The 21170-nt window shown below is 42.9% G+C and overlaps 1 pseudogene; it reads left to right on the forward strand.

Moving 5' to 3' along the window:
• The first annotated feature begins 1938 nt into the window (after nucleotides 1-1938).
• On the forward strand, nucleotides 1939-11302 carry LOC114697125 (annotated as a pseudogene).
• The last annotated feature ends 9868 nt before the right edge of the window (nucleotides 11303-21170 follow it).

The following is a 21170-nucleotide window of genomic DNA, read 5'->3' on the forward strand; positions in this document are numbered from 1 at the left end:
CACGCCTTTAATCCCAGCACTCGGGAGGCAGAGCCAGGAGTGTGGGGGTATTGTGTTCCCCAAAATATTGAGTATTCTAATAAATTTATCTGGGGGTCAGAGAACAGACAGCCACTAGATACAAAGGCTAGAAAATGGTGGCACTCACACCTTTAATCCTTGCATTCCAGAGATAGAAATCCCTCTGGATCTCTGTGAGTTCAAGGCCACATTGGAAATAGCCAAGCATGGTGACACGCCTTTAATCCCAGAAAGCCAGCCTTTAATCCCAGGGAGTGGTGGTAGACAGCAGAAAGATATATAAGGCGTGAGGACCAGATACTAGAAGCATTTGGCTGGTTAGAGATTTTGGCTGGTTAAGCATTCAGGCTTTTGAGCAGTAATTCAGCTGAGACCCATTCCGGATGAGGACTCAGAGGCCTCCAGTCTGAGGAGACAAGACCAGCTGAGGATCCGGCGAGGTGAGATAGCTGTGGCTTGTCCTGTCTCTCTGATCTACCAGCATGGACCCCAATAACTCGCCTCAGGTTTGATTTTATTAATAACAACTTTTAAGATTCATGCTACACAGGAGGATCTCTGTGAGTTCGAGGCCAGCCTGGGCTACCAAGTGAGTCCCAGGAAAGGCGCAAAGCTACGCAGAGAAACCCTGTCTCGAAAAACCAAAAAAAAAAAAAAAAAGGATTTTTGGATTACAGAATCTCCCTCTCCCAACATTTAGCACAATCAATAACAAGAATAAAAATGGGACTTTTTTTTAATTACCAGCAATTTCCACTTTTAGTATAGATAAATAAACTCCAATAGCTGTAAAATCTAGCAGAATCAATTAATAAAAATACCAATCTGAAGACAATACAGAAGAAATAGAAGAGAGTCGAGGGGAAGGTGGATGTTAAGAAAATGGAATAGCTATGATTGTAGGGTTCTTGTTGCTTCAGTGCACACCAAGGTTTGCTCCATGTGGGAACTACAGAGAATATGCTAGAAAGAAAGGGCGGAAAGCACTAGAGAGCAGTGAGTCCCAGTTCCTGTGCACAAACTCAGACCAAAGTCTGGTCAAAATCTAGATTACAGAGCAAATGCCTCGCAGCCTGCCCAGACACAGGAAGATGAGCAGAGCCGAGGGGCTCCCCAAAGGACAGGCTTTGTAGTTAAGTCCAAGATGATTTCTCACTAAAACAAATCATCAAGACCTAACTTGGGAAGTACTGAGACATAGAATAGCCATTGCATTGAATTTACAATCACCAAGACACAATCCAAAAGCACCCACCCTACAAAGAATAAGGAAATATGGGCTGGAGTTAAGAGAAAGCACAATTTTTCGAGACCAAGTCAGATATTACCTCATTCTGACTCCCCTATTCCATGTTGGGGAGGGTCTCACCAAGGAAGCTTAAAATGGAGCAGAGAAAAATAAACCGAAAAGACACTACCAAAATCCTCCTTTGCATCTAAGAGATAAGCAATCGAGCCACAAAATCGATAAGCCGAACCTGCGGTTTTCAGGAAGGGATCGTTCGATGTTATCACGATGGAAGTTAGGAAAATGGACAAAGAATTCAAAATAGTGACTAAGTGATAGGCACAGACCTGGTCGCTGCTGTTCTGAAAGTAGAGAAAGTGTTTTGAAATGTAACACGGGACATTTCTTTAAAGAGTTCTATCTTTCAAACAACATGATGTATGTGTTCCAATACTACAGGTAGGAAACAGGTATTATCTAGGCATGTGCTTCCTGATTGAAATTACAGGCTTGTTTTGAGATGGAACCTTACTCTGCTACAGCCCATGCTGGCCTCAGACCCTCAGTCTGCACTCTACCTAGCTCAGCATCCCAATCGCTAGGATTGCAAGTGTTCAGCAACAAGTCTAGCAATCCTAATGTTTACAAACAGAGAAACCTTTTTATTTTATGTGTACCTACTTGACCGTATGGGCATCGCATGTGTGCAGATTCAGAAAGAGGCACTGGATAGCTTGACCCTGGAGTTCCAGGCAGTCATGAGTGGCTCAGTGTGAGTACCGGGAACTAGCTGGTCAGTGTGAGTACCAGGAACTAGCTGGTCCTGCACAAGAGCAGCAGGTGCTCTTAGCTGCTGAGCCACCTCTCCAGTCCGAAGGTTAATGTTTTACGTACGTATCTTTTTCTTCCCCTAACTTCAGCACAGACAGTAAGGAATACTCATTGAAGTATGCAATACCACTCCGAATTCCTTACACATATTGAATTACCCAATGTCTTTCCAGCCTCGTTTTACAATTCAGGAAGTGAGACAGAAAGCCATTAATGAACTCACCCAAAGACCCCAAACTGGCAAACCATGGATTTGTATTCAAACCCGGACAGTCTGGATCCGCAGCCCAGGCCCTTCTTGCCCTCTCTCCCCATCTTCACTGAGCATGTGAAGGAGCCACGGTGATGCAATACATGCGGTGGACAGGAACCTGGCAAATTGCAGTGGCTCTGCGCTTGCCCCTTTCCAAGGCACTCAGTTAAATAAACTGTGTACAGCCAAATGAAGTGCCTCTGCGTGTCAGCATGCCAGCTTGGCCCGGGCCGTAAAATAATTAAAACCTGGATCCTAGGGCGCCCCCAGGGTGAGGAAATACTCATTTTCAAGTTCAGCAATCCCTTGAATTTCACTTTTTGCTGATCATTTACCTTTAAACAATAGAATCTAGAAAACAATTTTAAGTTTTAAATTTTAAGTTTTTTTTAAAATCCATATATCGTTCTAACTTGCAGGTCCACTTGGAAACACCTATAATCATACTCACAAATAGTCATTTTCTTGCTGAATGGTGAGATGTGCTTCTCAGAGCCCTGGCAATGTGAGGAGCAGTAATCATGGCCACCCAAGCCTCGCCCGCGCAGGCAGGACCCTCAACTGTTTGCCCTCATGATCCCTCACCATCTCCTTATGCTCCCCTCTTCTCCCAGACTTGGGGGTCTGGAGTGGATCGAGCAGGGTGAGGTGGTTGATGGGACCAACAGAGGAGGTTCGGCCACATCTTAATGAGCCCCAGAAAGCTGACATCTCTCTTTAGAAGGGGCAGTATGAGGACCCACTGTCTAGCTGCTGGCCCTGCTAGCCAAGGCAACAGGAAAAGCCCTCTCAGCCTCTCAGGAGAGGTGAGGAGCCGCCTGAGCTGTGAGGGATAAGCTTAGAGAGAAAAAGCGAAGCTATATTTCAAGGAAGCTGACCTGGTTCTAAGTTTTATGGGTATCTTCAAAGGGCCTTGTGCAAGAGAATTATATCCAGGATTCAGGTGGGAGGCAAGAGGTGTCAAAAGACCACAAAAATGCCTGAGGAGAGAAATGGTAAGAACCTGTGTCAGAGGTGATAGAAAGAACAGCCTTTGTTCTATAAACATGCAGGGTTGCTTTTGGCAGGCTTTGGGGCTTGGAGCTGGCATCTCTGCGCACCACCACCATGCTTTGTAAACCACCAAAAACCCCTCTTCCTCAAAAAAAGGCCAAGTGATGTGCTCAAGACAGCAAGATCCTGTACTGTCAGGATCTACCAAGAATCGTGACATGCTCAAGTTGTCAGATCCTGTGCTGTTGGGATCTACAGTGGGCCTCCTTCCCACCCTGGCTTTTCCAGAAGACAAATCGTGTTCTGTGTTTAATAGGAACCAATACTTCAGAGACCAGGAGGGTAAATGCAGGATCCGGCCCAAGACACAGAAGACTATGATACAGGCCTGACAGAAGTTTGGGCACCTGCTCCGGGGGTGACACCTGCCTGGCATGGCTCACAGCAGTTTTGCATACTCCCTTCATGAGTCACTAAAGGCAGAAGGACCCCGGGAAGGACATGAATACCCAGGAAGCCCCTCATCTGGAAGTCTGGGGGCGGGACAATGAGCCTTCCCTTGGAGTCAGTTCCAAACGATGTTTCTTCAGCATCAATGCCCCTACCCACCCCCATCCGCTTTGAGCTCCTGGCCAGGCCAGCTCTCTTAATCTCCCTCACCACCTCTGAGAATCAAACAGGAGACCCAGGGAGGCTTGCCAGCATGGCCTCAGAGAAGGAAGCAGGAAGAAGTTTAGACGTGGGAAATACTACTTATCTGTAATTGTAGCCACAGGCATCCATAATTAAGAAGGCAAATTTACTTCCAAGACAATTGTATAATGCCTTCCTTGCCGAAGGATGTTTTAGGGGAGTTTTCTGCTGTGCCAAAGAGTATCTGATTCCCACTTCTACATGAAGTCACCTAAAATTGACTATGTTCGATGGAGGAGATATAAAGGCTTGGTGAGACATGGGCATGCACTCTTCACCTAGATTTGGGCCTCACATTCACAAGGGCTCCCTTGTCTTGGAGAAGCTCATATGCAGATTGAGCAACAAATGATAACAGCTATCTAAAGTCCTCTTGGGATCCAGAATCTGCAGTCTGTCCATGCCAGAGGCCCAGGAGGTGCTCTGTTAATGTTTGTCCAGCTAAACTGCTGTACAGATCTGATTCTATCAGGAAATTGATCTGCCATAAGTACTGTCTTAGTTGGGGTTTCTATTGCTGTGATAACATATCATGACCAAAAGCAACTTGAGGAAGAAAGGATTTATTTCATCCTAGACTTCCAGGTAACAGACCATCACTGCAGGAAATCAGGGCCAGAATTCAAGCAGGGCAGGAACGTGGGGTAAGGCCATGGAGGAGTGCTATTTACTGGTTTGCCCCATAGCTTGCTCAGCCCGCTTTCTTATCCACCCAAGGACCACCTGCCCAGGGATGGTACCACCTGCCCAGGGATGGTCTTCCCCCATCAATCACTAATTTAAAAAATGCCCCACAGGCTTGCCTACAGTCCCATCCTATGGAGGCATTTTCCCAATTGAGAGAGAGTCCCTCTTCCCAAATGGCTCTAGGTTGTGTCAAATTGATATAAAACCAGCCGGAAAATGCATTCACGGCTAACCGCCCACCCTCACTCACAGAGTTTCTCTAAAAATGAAGAAGCAGATTTAAATGTCTAGGAAGGTGAACAGAAAGACATGTAGCAAGCGAGAGAATGTGGCAGAGGCACTTCCAGAAGGGCAAGTTCTGACCTCAGTTGATTGTCCCAAGTCACAAATTGTAAAACACTTAGGTGGAGATGATCTGGGATCTTAACTGCTGAGAACCTTGACCACGTTACTTATCGTGTGTAAGCCTTCATTTCTAAAATAAGTACATTCCTGCCTCCTTAATCACAGGATATCACGAGGCTGAAAGACATAACAGGCCAGGTGCCTTAGTTGCCCTCACCTGTGACAAGTGAAGATCGGCATGTTGAAAGGAGAGGCATGAGGTCATGGGCCAGAAAGGAAAGGGACTTGGCCATCAGACGGTCAGGTGCTCTGCTTGCCAATCAGCTGATAATTACCACGTGTCTATATGGGCCAGGCATGACCCCAATTGCTTGGGATTCATCTGTGAACAACCTAGACAAAGATTCCTGGGAAAAAGCAAGAAAATATATAGTGTGTTCAAAAGTGTTAAGTGCTGTAGGGGGAAAGTGAGGAGGAGGAAGTGGGGGGTGGGGTGGGGCAGAGAGGTATTGAATGGGATCCCGGACACAGAGAGTGCTGGAGAGCTGCGCACAGATTGTCACCATCAATGCAGTGGCTGAGGTAGGTAGGTATCCTTGAAACAAGACAGAGCCAAATACTATAGAGACCGATGGCCCTCGATACCTGGCGAGGGCAGCCTCACACTAGAATGGCTCTCAGGCCTTCCCCGTTCACTTCCTCCAGCACCCCACCTCCAGGGAAGCAGAGGAATGATGTGAGTGAACCAGGAGCCCGGGAGCACAGACCAGTCACATCCATGGGGGCATTTCTCTGAAAAATTTCCAGCACTGTTCCGTGTGGCTGACATGGAGGAATCTGGTTCCGGATGGATTGTGTAATTTTCTCAGACAAGTCTCAGCAGGTTGATACTGGAGGTCTCTCTCTCTCTCTCTCTCTCTCTCTCTCTCTCTCTCTCTCTCTCTCTCACACACACACACACACACACACACACACACACACACACACACACACACACACACTTTTCTGGTTGGAGAAACTCAAAAGTCTTTACTAGCCAGCCGGCAGCCACACTGGGTGTTCAGGATCCCAGTGTAGCCCTGAGCCTTTCTCAGGGTGAACTTTTAAGCACAGTAAGACATATTTCAGTTATTCACAAGAACAGTTAGCCAGGTGTAGACTGATAGAAGCCAAAAAACAAGGTTAGTACATTTAGAGACTTTCCCAGAACTATGGACTTTGATGAAATAGGTCTTTGTTTTCATTTTGGCTGGTGGGGCTATTTCTGTGCTGAATCTTCTGGCCGAAATGGTACTCTCCCATCAAGGAATCAGTTGTGTTAAGGTCTGGGGGCCTACGAATGTCTGAGGCCCAGTTACCCCGATTAAGTTTCACAAATCTGTGTCACATATGGAGGACAACATAAACTTGGAAAGGCAGACACGGCTTCTTTTCTCACCTGTTCGCTGACTCAACAGCTTCCCTCCCCCGGGACCGGCATGGTCATAGCTGGTTGTGCCACTTCTCTGAGGCATAAAAAGGAATCCCTTCTTGTTGTGAGCTGACTGGATCCCCTTCCTCGGCTCAAACTCCCCCACTGAAGTCCAAGCTCCTCGTACTTCAGAATGGGACTAAGGTACATCTGGAAACCACTGCTTTAAAAAGAGATCCGGGTGAAGAGCTGTCCCTGAGGCAGGCCTTCGGGCATGCGTTATCCTTATGCAGTTAGGACAGACACACGGACAGAAGACCTCATGAAGACACCCGGGGAAGCCATCTACAAGCCGAGAAGAGAAAGAGCTCAGAAGACAAAAATCGCTGAGGACACCATGTTCTTGAAGTTCTAGAGTCCAGATGGATGAGAAATGTTTATGTCGGTAAATCACATGGTCTGTGGTAGTTTCTGAACGCTTCAGCAGCCCTAGCAACAAGCTGTTACACATCACACACGTAACTAAGCCCCAGGTGGATGGGAAACAGGTAACTAGTCCTTTTTATTTACAACTTTTAAGATGATGAAACTACTGTGTACTTCACATGTTGGGTGATCGCTACTGTTTAAAGCCGCAGCTTAGTCAACATTTCCCCGTCAGTGTACACAGAGCTGTTTCCTTCTTTCAAAAATCCACAAAGTTTTTTGCTGCATGGATGCTTGACAATTTATTTAATACTTTCTTTATTAGTTGATTTCAAGTCAACTCCAAAGGAAACGGTGAGGGAGGCAAGCTTGGCGACCTGAGTTTGATTCCTGGAACACATATAAAAGTGGAGAGAAAGGTCAGACGATACAAAGTTGTCTGTGTCCTCCACATACACGTCATGGCACAGGCACCTTCACACACACACACACACACACACACACACACACACACACACTCACACTCACACACCATGCATACACACAGCATAATAATAATAATTGTTTTTTTAAAAATCTCTGATGGGACAGGAAAACTGGTACAGCAGTTAAAAGCTCTGACTGCTATTCTAGAGGACCCAGGTTCAATTCCCACCACCCACATGGTCGCCATCAACCATCTGTAATTCCAGTCCCAGGGGAGCCAACGCCCTCTTCTGACCTCCATGGACACTGTACACACATGGTGCACACAATATACATACAGGCAAAACACCCATAAACATAAAATTAAAAAATGAATAAAATCTCAAAAAAGTTTTCTTAATTTTATGATAGGTAGCTTTACCTGCATTTTACTGCATGCATGAGAAAGCATGTTAGTCTGATAAACAATGACTGGCTGGCCAAAGTAAATGGGTTAAATGGGTTTCTTTCTTTCTTTCTTTCTTTCTTTTTTTTAGTTTTTTGAGACAAGTTTTTTCTGTGTATCACTAGCTGTCCTGGGACTCACTCTGCAGACCAGGCTGGCCTCGAACTCCGAGATCTGCCTGCTTCTGGCTCCAGAGTGCTGGGATTAAAGGTATGCACCACCACCACCGCCGCCTCACTCAAATTTTGACAGATACTCTCAAGCCGCTTTCTAAAAGTATTACAGCATTCTATCTCCCATCAGTGAATGTTCTGTCTCTCCTTAACATTACAAAAGTATTGTGCCACCAGGCAGTGGTGGCGCACACCTTTAATCCCAGCACTCGGGAGGCAGGGGCAGGCGGATCTCTGTGAGTTTTTAGCCAGCCTGGTCTACAAAGTGAGTTCCAGGACAAGCTGCAAAGCTACACAGAGAAACCCTGTCTCGAAAAACAAAAATACAAAAACAAAACAAAACAACAACAACAACAAAACCAAACACAAAAGGATTGTGCCATAAAATGTTTTGATTATTTCTAATACCATAGATGAAAAATAGTATCTTAGCCGGGTGGTGTTGGCATAGGCAGGCAGTGGTGGCCCCACAACTTTAATCCCAGCACTTGGGAGGCAGGGGCAGGCAGATATCTGAGTTTGAGGCCAGCCTGGTCTATTGAGTGAGTTCCAGGACAGCCAGGGCTACACAGAGAAATCTTGGCTCAAAGAAAGAGAGAGAGAGAGAGAGAGAGAGAGAGAGAGAGAGAGAGAGAGAGAGAGAGAGAGAGAGAGATAGTATCTTAAACTCATTATGGATATGTTTGAGTGATGTCTCACATGTTCAAATTACTGTGTAACTTGTAGATTGAGGTTGTGAGCATTTTTTTTTTTTTTTTTTTTTACTCTGTGTAGAAGTCAGGGTAGCAGAACACTAGACTGGCTTTACCTGTTTGACATTTCATGTTCCCATTGAGAGTGGAATTTTCCCATTCCTTAATGCCACAGGGTGCCTTTCCAGCCTTCTCCACAATTGAAATCACCACGACCATAGATGTCACTAAGACATTCACAATCTAACTCGGTTAGCAAATATATGAATGAAGATTCGCATGTCCGGGTCTATTGGAAACAGCATGGAAGATTTTAAAGTGGAAATGATATTTAAAGGTACTGACTGCAGCCAGCCAGCTAAGAAGCCACTCTTGGCATGTGACAGAACATAATATTGAGCCCAGTGCACACATGTGGGACTTGGAACAGGGCTGTAGGGCATCTAAGGGGAGTCAGGAATAAACACTGTTGGCCAGCTGCTTCACAGGTCGGTGAGTGGGGATACCACAGCCACTTCTGCTTCGTTCTGGCACCCACAAGTTGGCCAACCGCAAGACCCCTCAGAACTCTCCTCTCTCCAAGAAACCACTTTTACAGAAACTCAAATGACCACAAATAGCTTATTTAACTTGTAAATGATACTAAACTCTTACATAGAAAATTCTAACAACATAAAGAATACTATAATAATAAATATTATATAAAATATAATATTAATCCCTAAAAGTCACTACTGCTGTATTTTGTAGATCTTTTCAGAGATCCTCCTAAACATATACTATGAATATTCCGACACACACACACACACACAAACACACACACACACACACACACACACACACACACACACACACACACACACAGAGATGGTTTGAAAGAAAATGGCCCCCAAAGGGAGCGGCACTATTAGGAGGTGTGACCATGTTGGAGTAGGTGTGGTCTTGTTGGAGGAAGTGTGTCACTGTGGAGGCGGGCTTTGAGATCTCATATATGCTCAAGCCATGCCCATTGTCAGAGACCACTTCCTTTGCCTGTGAGTCAAGATGTAGGAATCTCAACTCAGTCTCCAGCACCATGTCTGCCTGCATGCCGCCATGTCCCACCATGATGATAATGGACTAAACCTCTGAACTGTAAGCCACCCCAATTAAATGTCTTCCTTTATAAGAGTTGTCACCGTCACGGTGTCTCTTGACAGCAATTGAGACCCTACGACACACACTAATTACATCAATATATTTATTAACATTAGTGGGTATGGACATGGTTTAAATGTGTTCCTCAGTAGTTTCAGATACTCAAAATTTCTTCCAGAATGGGTATTCAGGAATGGAGAAGGAGTTGATGGTATCCCACACCTATAACCTCATTATCAGAGATGCTGAGGAGGGAAGATTTTGAGGCCCATCTGAGCTATGTGGGGAGACTCTGTCTCAAAACAAAAGAAGTGAGGCTTTAAGAGGGAGACCCAGTGCTGGGGCCACTGTCACTGATCCCTGACCATGCCATTTTGCATCCAGCACTGCCCAGGACAAGAGTAGTGTCATTGGGGATGATGCCTTTGGCATGACTTGTACCATCAGTATCCTTTGTTTGTTTGGGGAAAGTTTGATTGTTTGTTTGTTTGTTTGTTTTTGTTGTTTGTTTCTTAATACAGGGTCTCACTATGTAGCCCTGGCTCTCCTGGAACTCGCTCTGTAGACCAAGCTACCCTCAAACTCACAGAGATCCACCTGCCTCTGCCTCCCAAGTGCTGGGATTAAAGGCGTGCACCACCATGGCCTCGTCTGCCCTCCATATCTTAATGAAGGATTTGGCAAGATAAGCTTGCTCTTATTGATGTCACAGAAGACAAACTGAAGGGAGAGGTGATTGATCTCCAGCATGGCAGCCTTTCCCTTAGAATGCCAAAAATTGTCTCTGGCAAAGACTATTATGTGACTGCAAACTCCAAGCTGGTCATTATCACAGCGGGGGACCTGCCAGCAAGAGGGAGAGCGTTGACTCAATTTGGGTCAGCGAAACGTGAACATCTACCAGTTCATCATTCCCAACGTTGAGAAGTACAGTTCAAACTGCAAGCTGCTTATCGTTTCAAACCTGGTGCCTATCTTTATCTATGTGACTTAGAAAACAAGTGGCTTTCCCCAAAACCAAGTTATCAGATTACAATCTGGATTCAGCTCAGGACTGTTACCTGATGGGAGAAAGGCTGGGCGTTCGCCCGCTGGGCTGTCATGGATGGGGCCTAAGGGAGCATGGAGACTCCAATGTGCCCATGTGGAGAGGCGTGAATGTTGCCGGCGTCTCCCTGAAGAATCTGAACCCAGAGCTGGACACTGATGCAGACCAGGAGCAGTGGAGAGAGGTTCACAAGAAGGTGGTTGACAGTACCTATGATGAGATCAACCTGAAAGTTTACACATCCTGGACCACTGGACTCTCTGTGGAAGACTTGGCCCAGGGCATAATGAAGGATCTTAAGTGGTTTCATCCCATATCCATCATGATGAGTGGTCTCTATGGGATCAAGAATGATTCCTCGGTGCTTCTTGTGTCCTGGGACAAAATGGAATCTCACATGTAGTGAAGGTAACTCCGACTCCTGAAGAGGAGTCTCACTTGACGAAGAGTGCAGATAAGCTCTGGGGAAATTCAGCAAGAGCTGCAGTTCTAAAGTCCTCAGATGTCCTAGAACTTCAGGGTCCAGGCTGTAGCTGGGTTTCTATGGAGAACACACTCTGTCTCCTCATCTGAGCTGTGTTTAATGCTGTTGTGTTAAGGTGACCTGGAGAAAACCTCAGTTCCCACAGCTTCATCCTGATGCTAAGTGGTACTTGTGTAGTGGTAACCTGGTTAATGTGACAGTCCCACTGTCCCTGAGACACGCTGCCAAGTGTGTGCAGGCTTCAATTAACCTGTGGACCCTCACCAAACATGCCTAGGCCGACGAGTTCCCAATTCATCATACCCTGGTTCCAGTGTATAAATCCATTATGCGTGTCTTGTGCAAAACTATTCTAAAGGATGTAATTGTGTGTGTTATGTGTCTGTAGTGCACATTGCAATATTATACAAAAAGTAAGTTCTGAATATGAATGATGCAACCAACTCCGCAAGCATCATGCCAACAAAAACACCAAATAAACTTTGAACAGTGAAAAGGAGAGAGAGAGAAAAAATCTAGTGGGATTTAATTAATTAGGTAATTGGGGCAGCTTGTATCTGGAAAACATTTCCTGATGCAGCCCTCCTGGATTGGAATGTCCTGAAGGCTATCTTTGTTTTCTCACCTTTTCCAATGACCATTTTTGAAGGATGTTGCCATAGTTACACCTGGGAGTTTTCAGTGTTGGCAATGGGTAGGGTCTTGCCTTTTCCTGTTGTCCTAGTGCAAAGTGTACTGGTTGCCGCTTAATTCTGGTAATCATAACAATTGCAGCCACTTTGTCCACACCCGTCTTCCAGCCTGTCCTGACACTTAAGGACACTTCACACTCTTTTCTTCGCCAACCCACAAGTTTCCACATCGCTCTGCTTTGAATGCTCACTACAGATCTCACTAAATAGAGTGAACGATAACCATAAATGCCATGCTGTCTTGCCTCTACCAAGCAATCAAGTTCATTACTTTTAAACCCTATTTCCTTCAGATTTTTCAGCACATGGCAAAATACAACCAGATTCTTTGCCAAAATAGCACAAAAAAGAATGGCTTGTAACTAAGTTCCCTGTTTCCTTCTGGAACTTTCTGCTCCTGGCTTTCACCGTCTACATTTCTCTCGGCGGTCTGGTCTTCCAAACTCTCACACCAGAATGTTCCCTTGAGCGATGCACTCGGCACTCTAGGGGTTCCCTAGTGTGCAGCTCCAAACTCTTCCACATTCACCCCACAAACCAGTTCCAGAGGCTAAGAACCCACACATTCAGGTTTATCAGAGCAACAAACCCACTCTTGGGACCAATTTTTGAAGAAGTAAAAAAAAAAAAAATTGGCTTTTGGGGATTACAAATTGCTCCTGAAAAAAGTACAAGGAGTAAATTCTATTAATTACCTGGGATGTAAAGTAGGTTTACAAAACATTCAACCCCAAAAAAGTACAAATCAGGAGAAATCGATTGCAGACTCTTAATGACTTTCAAAAATTGCTGGGAAACATTAATTGGCTATGGCCACAATTGGATTGAATAATTTGTTTCAAACCTTACAAGGTCACAAGGACTTAGTCCAAGAGAATTATCAGTTGAAGCTGAGAAAGAATTGGCTTTGGTAAAAAAAAGAAATTACAGGAGGAACACGTGGATCGTTTGGATACAGAGCTTGATTGCATTCTGGTTATTATACCCTCTACACATTCCCCTACAGGGATTTTAGTGCAGAGGGAAGATATTATCTTAGAATGGATATTTTTACCACACAAACAGAATAAAAAATTAAAGACTTATGTACAAAAGGTTTCTGAATTGATTTTAAAAGGAAAATTAAAACTTCATCAATTAGCAGGAATAGACCCAGCAAAAATTTAGTACCTTTTACTAATGCTGAAATTTCCTCTTTATGGGCAGAAAATAAACATTGGTAAAGAGCTTGCAATATTTTTTAAAGCGAGATTAACAACAAATATCCCAAAAGCAAGAGAATTCATTTTATAAAGAGAACTAACTGGTAGTGGGGGATTTATTAAGGCAACTCCACGTAGTTAAAAAGGAGGTTTATTTGGGGGTAACTTACAACAAGTGAAGGGACAGGTTACAGGGTCCAGGAGAGGTGCAATACAGTCCAGCAAGGTTCTCTGGAGAACTCTACTCAGTCTACCACCCAATATCCAGGATCAGCAGGAACCAAGAGAGCCAGCACATCTGGACCTCAGGCCTTAAGGGCTCCAGTCTCTGCCTCACCTCAGGGGCAGATCATAGGTAGGCATGGCAGTTACGGGAAGCCTCACTGGGGGTGGTATTTCCAGATTAAAGCTGGAACAGCTACCCACTACAAACTGGATCCTTCCTCACATTGTACAGGGCACATCAATTTCTGGAGTCCCTATATTCTATACTGATGGAAATAAGTCAAGAAAGGCAGGTTATAAATCAGGAAGTTTAAATAAAATGTCTCAAAGACCTTATGATTCTGTCCAAAAGTTGAAATTATATGCTATTCTCCTGGTACTATTTTTCAGAAACTCTTAATATAGTTGCTGACTCTCAATATGCGGAAAGAGTTGTTTTACACATGGAAACTGCTGAACTTATTCCTGATAATTGTGAATTAACTTCGTTATTTATATAATTAGAAGAAATAGTGAGGAATAGAAATCATCCCACATATATAAAAAACACATATCAGATTCCACAGGTCTGGCAGGCCCTCTAACACAAAGTAGTGATGAAATTGATCAATTATTAATAGAAAATATGCTGGAGGTCTCTGAATTTCATTTAAAAAAAAAAAGAACACCACATCAATAACAAGGATTTGAAAAAGGATTTTTCCATTACTTGGCAACAAGCCAAGGAAATTATAAGAAAATGTCCTACTTGTTCTTTATATAGCCAAACTCCACTACCTACAGGAAGTAACCCATAGGGTACTCAAAGAAATGAAATTTGGTAAATGGATGTGTATCATTTTATGGAGTTGGGAAAATTAAAATATGTACACCATACCATAGATACATATTTAGGATTTTAATAGGCAACTGCTTTGAGTTCTGAAAAGGCTGATTCTGTAATTACACATTTATTAGAAGCTATGGCAATTGTGTGAATAGCTGTACAAATTAAGACTGACAATGCTCCATCATATGTCTCTACTAAAATTAAACAGTTTTTGCATATTACAACATAAAATATATTGCAGGTATACCACACAATTCTACAGGACAGGCAGTTTTAGAAAGATCTAATAGCACTTAAAAATGCTTAATAAACAGAAAGGGATAATAAAGACCCCCAGAGATTGATTACTGTATCAGGAGTCTTAAAAGTTCTTATTAATAGAATCAAACCTGAGCCAGGTATTGGGGTGAACTGGAAGATCAGAGAACCAGAACAAGCCACAGCTACCTCACCTCGCCGGATCCTCAGCTGGTCTTGTTTCCTCAGACTAGAGGCCTCTGAGTCCTCATCCAGAATGGGTCTCAGCTGAACTGCTGCTAGAAGCCTGAAAGCTTAACCAGCCAAATGCTTAACCAGGCCAAATGCCTCTAGTTTCTGGTCCTCACGCCTTATATATCTTTCTGTTTTCTGCCTCACTCCCTGGGATTAAAGGTTCGCTTTCTGGGATTAAAGGTGTGAGTAAGTAACCATGCTTGGCTGTATCCTTGAACACATGGATTTCTGCCTCTGGAATGCTAGGATTAAAGGTGTTTGCTACCACTGCCTATCCTCTATGTTTAATATTGTGGCTGTTCTGTCTCTGACTCCAGATAAGTTTACTAGGGTACACAATATTTCGGGAACACAATACCACCTCAGATTACACAATGCTTTATTAACGTTGAATTTTCTAAATGCTAATAAGAAAGGAACAACAGCTATAGAGAGACATTGGACAATAAAAAAACTACTGAATTAAATCGGCCTATATAAAGATACATTGACCTCAGAATGAAAACCAGCATATATGTCAAGGGGTTTTGCTTTTATTTTCACAGAAGAAAAGCTATGGATACCATCAAAATTAATAAAAATTTGATTCAAACAGGAGAGACCTCTTGATGAGGAGGGATGATAATTCATCAACTGATGTGGTGATTCTACATCTGCAAAGGAAAAACACACCAAATTAGGGTCAGGGCAGAGTTTTATTTTTGTCTTTCCAGGAAAATAAAAACATCCTAAAAAAATAGTAATTGAGGTTACTATTGTCTTTTTAAAGACTTTATTTTTTTTTTTTTCTTTTTGGTTTTTCAAGACAGGGTTTCTCTGTGTAGCTTTGCGCCTTTCCTGGAACTCACTTGGTAGCCCAGGCTGGCCTCGAACTCACAGAGATCCGCCTGCCTCTGCCTCCCGAGTGCTGGGATTAAAGGCGTGCGCCACCACTGCCCGGCTAAGACTTTATTATTTTTAAACTAATTTTTTTCCTATGGCTGTCTATACCCATTTTCTTTTCTTTCTTAAGTGCCTACACACATTTTTAAACACACTGTAACCTGTTTAGAGGGTTGGGGTTTTTTGTTGTTGTTGTTTGTTTCCCAGTCTGGACCTGCTTTACTGTGCACCTGTAGCATATTCTCTGACAGCATGAGTCAAACCTTAAACTCGCCACAACTATCCTTCCTCTGCCTGGCTATTGGCCATTCAGCTTTTTATTAGACCAATCAGGTGCCTTAGGTAGGCAAGGTGAAACAGCAACACATCTTAACATAGTAAAAAAAAATATTCTATTTCACGACTCTCTCTCTCTCTCTCTCTCTCTCTCTCTCTCTCTCTCTCTCTCCTTTCTCTCCCTCTCTTTACCTCTCTTTCTCTCTGCCTCTTCCTCTCTCTGTTCCTCTCTCCTGTCTAAGGAGCTGAGGTAGAAGTGACTTTTTCATTCTGTCCCAGCCTGCTTTTTAGGAGATGACTTGGAGGTCACAACTTATGCCAAGTTGGGTCTGGCCGCCCTTCCACAACAAGCCAATTACAAGAACCAAATTAAAGGTAGGACGTGGGGGGGGGGTGTTGTTGAGGGAGGAGGAGATTTCTTTAATGTGGTCACCTTGGAAAGTAGGTTACAAATACACAGAAAACCCCTCAGGTCTACCTTTAGAGTCTTGAAGATCGGGGAGGCCAAGGATATTCGCATGAGCAGTCCTGGTCAAGGTGCAGGTCATATCCATCATTGAGTTATTATCTGGGTTTTTATCTCACCCAGTCAAGTGAAACCTCCCTCAGGGAAATAAGTTCATCTTCTCTTGGTGCATTTTCCTTTTCCCAGCACCAAGATTCCTGGGGAAATTCCATTATCCTTGGGGCCAATTGTCTCAATAGTCTGATAGTCAGATGGGAGACATAAGTATCTTTTGAGAATGTTTATATCTGCCAGACCAGTACAGGGGCGAGAGATCAGTTTTTAAGAAGATGTTCCCCAGAAAAGCCATGTGTTACTAGCTATGACCCAGGAACAGAGAATGGGTATAGAAAAGGTTTATTTTTTGGTAGTTGTACTAAAACATTTAGTGGGTTTCTTGTTAGAAAAACAGAAGCGAAGGAATGTAGAACCCATATCCAACAGGATGAACCAGTCAAATAACAGACAGGGGAACTTACCAAGATGTTTGAAGATGGTCTCTGCACAACCCAGGGAATGTCAGACTAGGGATGCAGACTTAGGTTCCTTTGGTTATCTTAACAGGCTGAGCATTTCCCTGAGCTGTGGGGACCTTAGTGATGGCCAGTCTGAGACCTTTAATATAAGGCTGAAAGGAATTTTGTGATTAGTTTGTATAATAAAGATGCTGCTAAAGGAAACCTATAAATCAAAGACAAAGAAGCAAGGCCAGGGAAAGAGAAGAGCAGGGAGTTCCTTCTCCAGTTACTATAAACGCCAAAATTCCTTCTAATTAATGGTTTTCATTTAGCATCTAATTTAACTCATTTATAGTTTTCTTTTTTTTTTTCTTTCTTTCTTTTCTTTTTTTTTTTTTTTTTTTTTTTTTTTTTTTTTTTTTTCAAGACAGGGTTTTTCTGTGTAGCCCTGGCTATCCTGGAACTCTGTAGACCAGGCTGGCCTCAGAGATCTACTTGCCTCTGCCTCAGAGTGCTGATATTAACTGCCGGCATGTGCCACCATGCTCTGCCACACGTAGTTTTCTTTAAGAGCTCTTATTTATTTTGCATTACCAATTTTATCAGGGTTTTTTGTTATTGTTAGCAGGAATATTACATTTTAATTAAAGCAGGCTCCCTGTTTGTGATTCAAAAAGAAAAAAAACCTTATTGCCTAGGACTTTGTTAAGTGTATAAAATAAACAAGTTTGGAGATGTCTCCTTTTTTTCAAATACTTTCAAGTTAATGATTATCACACATAAAGCCAACTACAGTACCTGATGCTGGCTTATCTGAAAACATCTCCTCCTTTTGGAAACCTTGTTCCCCATATATATGTATATGTACATACACATATATGTGTGTGTGTGTTCATATATATATGTGTGTGCATATACATATGTGTGTGAATATATATGTATGTGTATATTTGTGTATGTATATGTGTGTATGTGTGTATGTTCATATATGTGTGTGTACATATACGTGTATGCATATATATGTTTATGTGAATATATATGTATGTGTATATGCATATATGTGTGTGTGTGTGTGTGTGCATGTGTGCATATATAAATGTTTTCCTTTTCTCCTGAAAAGTTGCCTGTCTGTGCAAGCTTGGGAATATGTTTAGGGTTAGTTTTAGGTTAGCCTCTTTTGGGATCAACTTTCTCCATCTGCCTGTACTGGGTCTCTGAATTATCCTGTATGTTTATAATAACATGAGTGAACTCAAGACAGTGGGTGACCTTGTCTATACCTCCCCAAGTGAGCCAGTAAAGTTCCTTCTTACCCAGGAATGGGGTTTCCCATGAGGTTGGTGCAGACTGTAGGGGTGTTCCCCTGACATCTCCACCATTTTGGGTGGGAGGGAACAAGTGTCTCTTGTCGTCAGTGTCTTTATCACTTGGTGCTCATAAGACTTCTAAGCTGAAGGCTTGACAAGATCACAGGAGAAGCAGCAGGAAAACACAGAGTTATGCATTTGAGGAGGAATGTCAGGAGACAAAGGCCAACTGATAATAAATCAAAATACTTCAAAGACCAAAAAAAAAAAAAAAAAAGACAAACAAAGCAAAAACCAAAATGCCCTCCAAGTTCCAAAGGTAAACAAAATATTGAAAATAAGTTGAACAGTCAGAATCCACAATGCTTTTAGAGATCGGAAGTAAACAAGCAAGCAAAGACAAATGTCTAGACCAAAAGTCTTTCAAAGCAAAACAACAAATTAGATGCATTAAACCAAACACTTTGAAAGCAAAGAAAACGTTATCAAAGTAGGGTCCTTCTTAACTAGCTCAGCTTAATTAACCATTAGACAAATGTACCAAAGCCCAAACCACAGGAAGAACTCACCAACAATTCACCCAAGGGAATAGCACCAGGTAAGACAGATTCCATAGTTCTATGGTCTTGGCTTCCATTCAGATGATTCTTCCAATGAAAAGTGGATCATCTCAGGCCCTGCCTTGGGCACCATAACTGTTGAGGCAAAATCACAGCTCTCATTTTAAAGGGAATACGAAATAGTTAATTCTGGAAACATTTTGAGTGTCCATGGTCTGGGAGCAAAGATTCAGCTTACAAAATTACAAAATTTCTTGTTCCAACATGGAAGCAGTTTCACAGAGCTTTTCTAGTTTTATGGAAGAAAGAAAGTTGTAAATCAAGCCAAGTTTAAAATACACTGGTGAGTACACAAGAGGGGCGGGTACAATGAGATGGGGGAGCTACTCTGTGTCCAAAGATGCCATCTAATGACATTCTTAGCTCTTGGATAGGTGGAGTCTAGTGTTCTGCTAAGTTATTAGCTTCTAGGAGGTTTTTATTTATTATCATGAGATGTTGATTCAGATACAGAGTGGGGCAAGGAATGGCTATGCCAGAAGGCTAAAACTAGCCCAAGAAAAGTAGTTAGCTTCTGAACCTGCAAAATTCCAACCTCTCCACAGTACTGGAATTCCTATCGATCCATCAGTCTCTACAGACACAGAGTCTTTCCAGGAATTTGTCATTAACAGCCAGATATAGCTTCTTTCTCAGGAATTTTCGTTCACAGACTCACCTTACGATATACACAAATGAAAACAGAGTGAAGCCTAAACAGTAAAACTGAGACTATTCAAAACTCTTAGAAGAATCTGAAAGGGTAAGTTTCATGGCCATTGAGTCAGCCACGATGCCTTAAATGTGACATTAAAAATTCAAATGACAAGAACAACATTGGATTTCACCAAAATTACAAGTTTCTTTTCAGGAGACATATTGTACACTGAATTATTTGCCTCTCCCCACCCCAGGTTCAAATGTAGAAGTCCCAGCCCCATACTACCTCAGAAAGTTAAATAAAACCACTGGAGTGGGTCCCAACGCAGAATAACTTGACTCCTCATAAAAGAAGGAAATTTGGGTGCAGACATGTACAGAGGGAATACAATGTGAAGATGTATGTAGGAATCAGAAATCCATGAGATAAGGAGAGAGATACGGAACAGATTCTCCCCTAATGACTCTCAGAAGAACCCATCCATTTATAAAAAGGCTGGTGTTGTACTTATAGTTTCCAAAAACTTCAGGAGAATAAACCAGTCCTGGGTCAAAGCTGGTTATGATGACTGTGGAAAATGAAAATAGAATAGCATTAAGAGTCTAAAAAACTCCCCAAGCAATACAGGCTATTGCTGTTGCCTGTTGTGGAATATTAGTTGAAGATGTGTTACACTTGTTTATGCTGTGGAATATTTGTTTAATGATGCAAAGATGTGTTGCATTCTTTTGTTTTTTGTTTTTGTTTTTTCGGGACAGGGTTTCTCTGTATAGTTTTGGAGGCTATCCTGGATCTCACTCTGTAGACCAGGCTGGCCTCGAACTCACAGAGCTCTGAGTTCTGCCTGGCTCTGCCTCCCAAGTGCTGGGATTAAAGGCATGCACCACCACTGCCCAGCATGTTGACTTCTTTTATGTTGCATTTCTTTAACTCTGTAAAGCTGCATTACTTTGTTACTTAAAACACCTCTAATAAAGAGCTAAACAGCCAATAGCTAGGCAGGAGAGAGAAATAGGTGGGACTGGCAGGCAGAGAGAATAAGTAGGAGGAGAAATCCAGGCTAAAGGAGAAGAAGAAGAGGGAGGAGTAAAAAGAGGAGAGGAGGACAGCACACAGCCACACAACCAGTCATGGAGTAAGAAGGGAAGAAAGACACATAGAATAAAGAAAGGTAAAAATCCCAGAGGCAAAACGTAGAAGAAAAGAAATGGGTTAATTTAAGTTAGAAAAGCTGGCTAGAAACAAGCCAAGCTAAGGCCAGGCATTCAAAAATAAGAATAATTCTCGGCCAGGTGGCAGTGACGCACCCCTTTAATCCCAGCACTCGGGAGGCAGAGCCAGGTGGATCTATGTGAGGTCGAGGTCAGCCTGGTCTACAGAGCAAGATCCAGGACAGGCACCAAAACTACACAGAGAAATCCTGTCTCAACAAAACCAAAAAAAAAAAAAAAAAAAAAAAAAAAAAAAAAAAAAAAAAAGAGTAAATCTAAATCTCCATGTATTATTGGGAGCTGGGTGGCAGGCCCCCAAAGAGAAAACAAAAACAAAAACAACCAACTACAGTTGCCCTTGGTTGCTTCCCAGATTTTAAAAGTAAGTCTTAATTGCTAAAGTTACCACACACTTTAGACACAGAACTTGAAGGAATAGAGCCACATCTGTCCTAGAATCCTCCTCCCTGGGGATGCTTTCATCCAACAGCCAGCTGTGGCACCTACAAATCACAACAATGAGTCTTGTGGCAAGATG

Source organism: Peromyscus leucopus, chromosome 12 (genome assembly GCF_004664715.2).
Source record: "Peromyscus leucopus breed LL Stock chromosome 12, UCI_PerLeu_2.1, whole genome shotgun sequence".
In the NCBI taxonomy this organism is placed as follows: Eukaryota; Metazoa; Chordata; class Mammalia; order Rodentia; family Cricetidae; genus Peromyscus; species Peromyscus leucopus.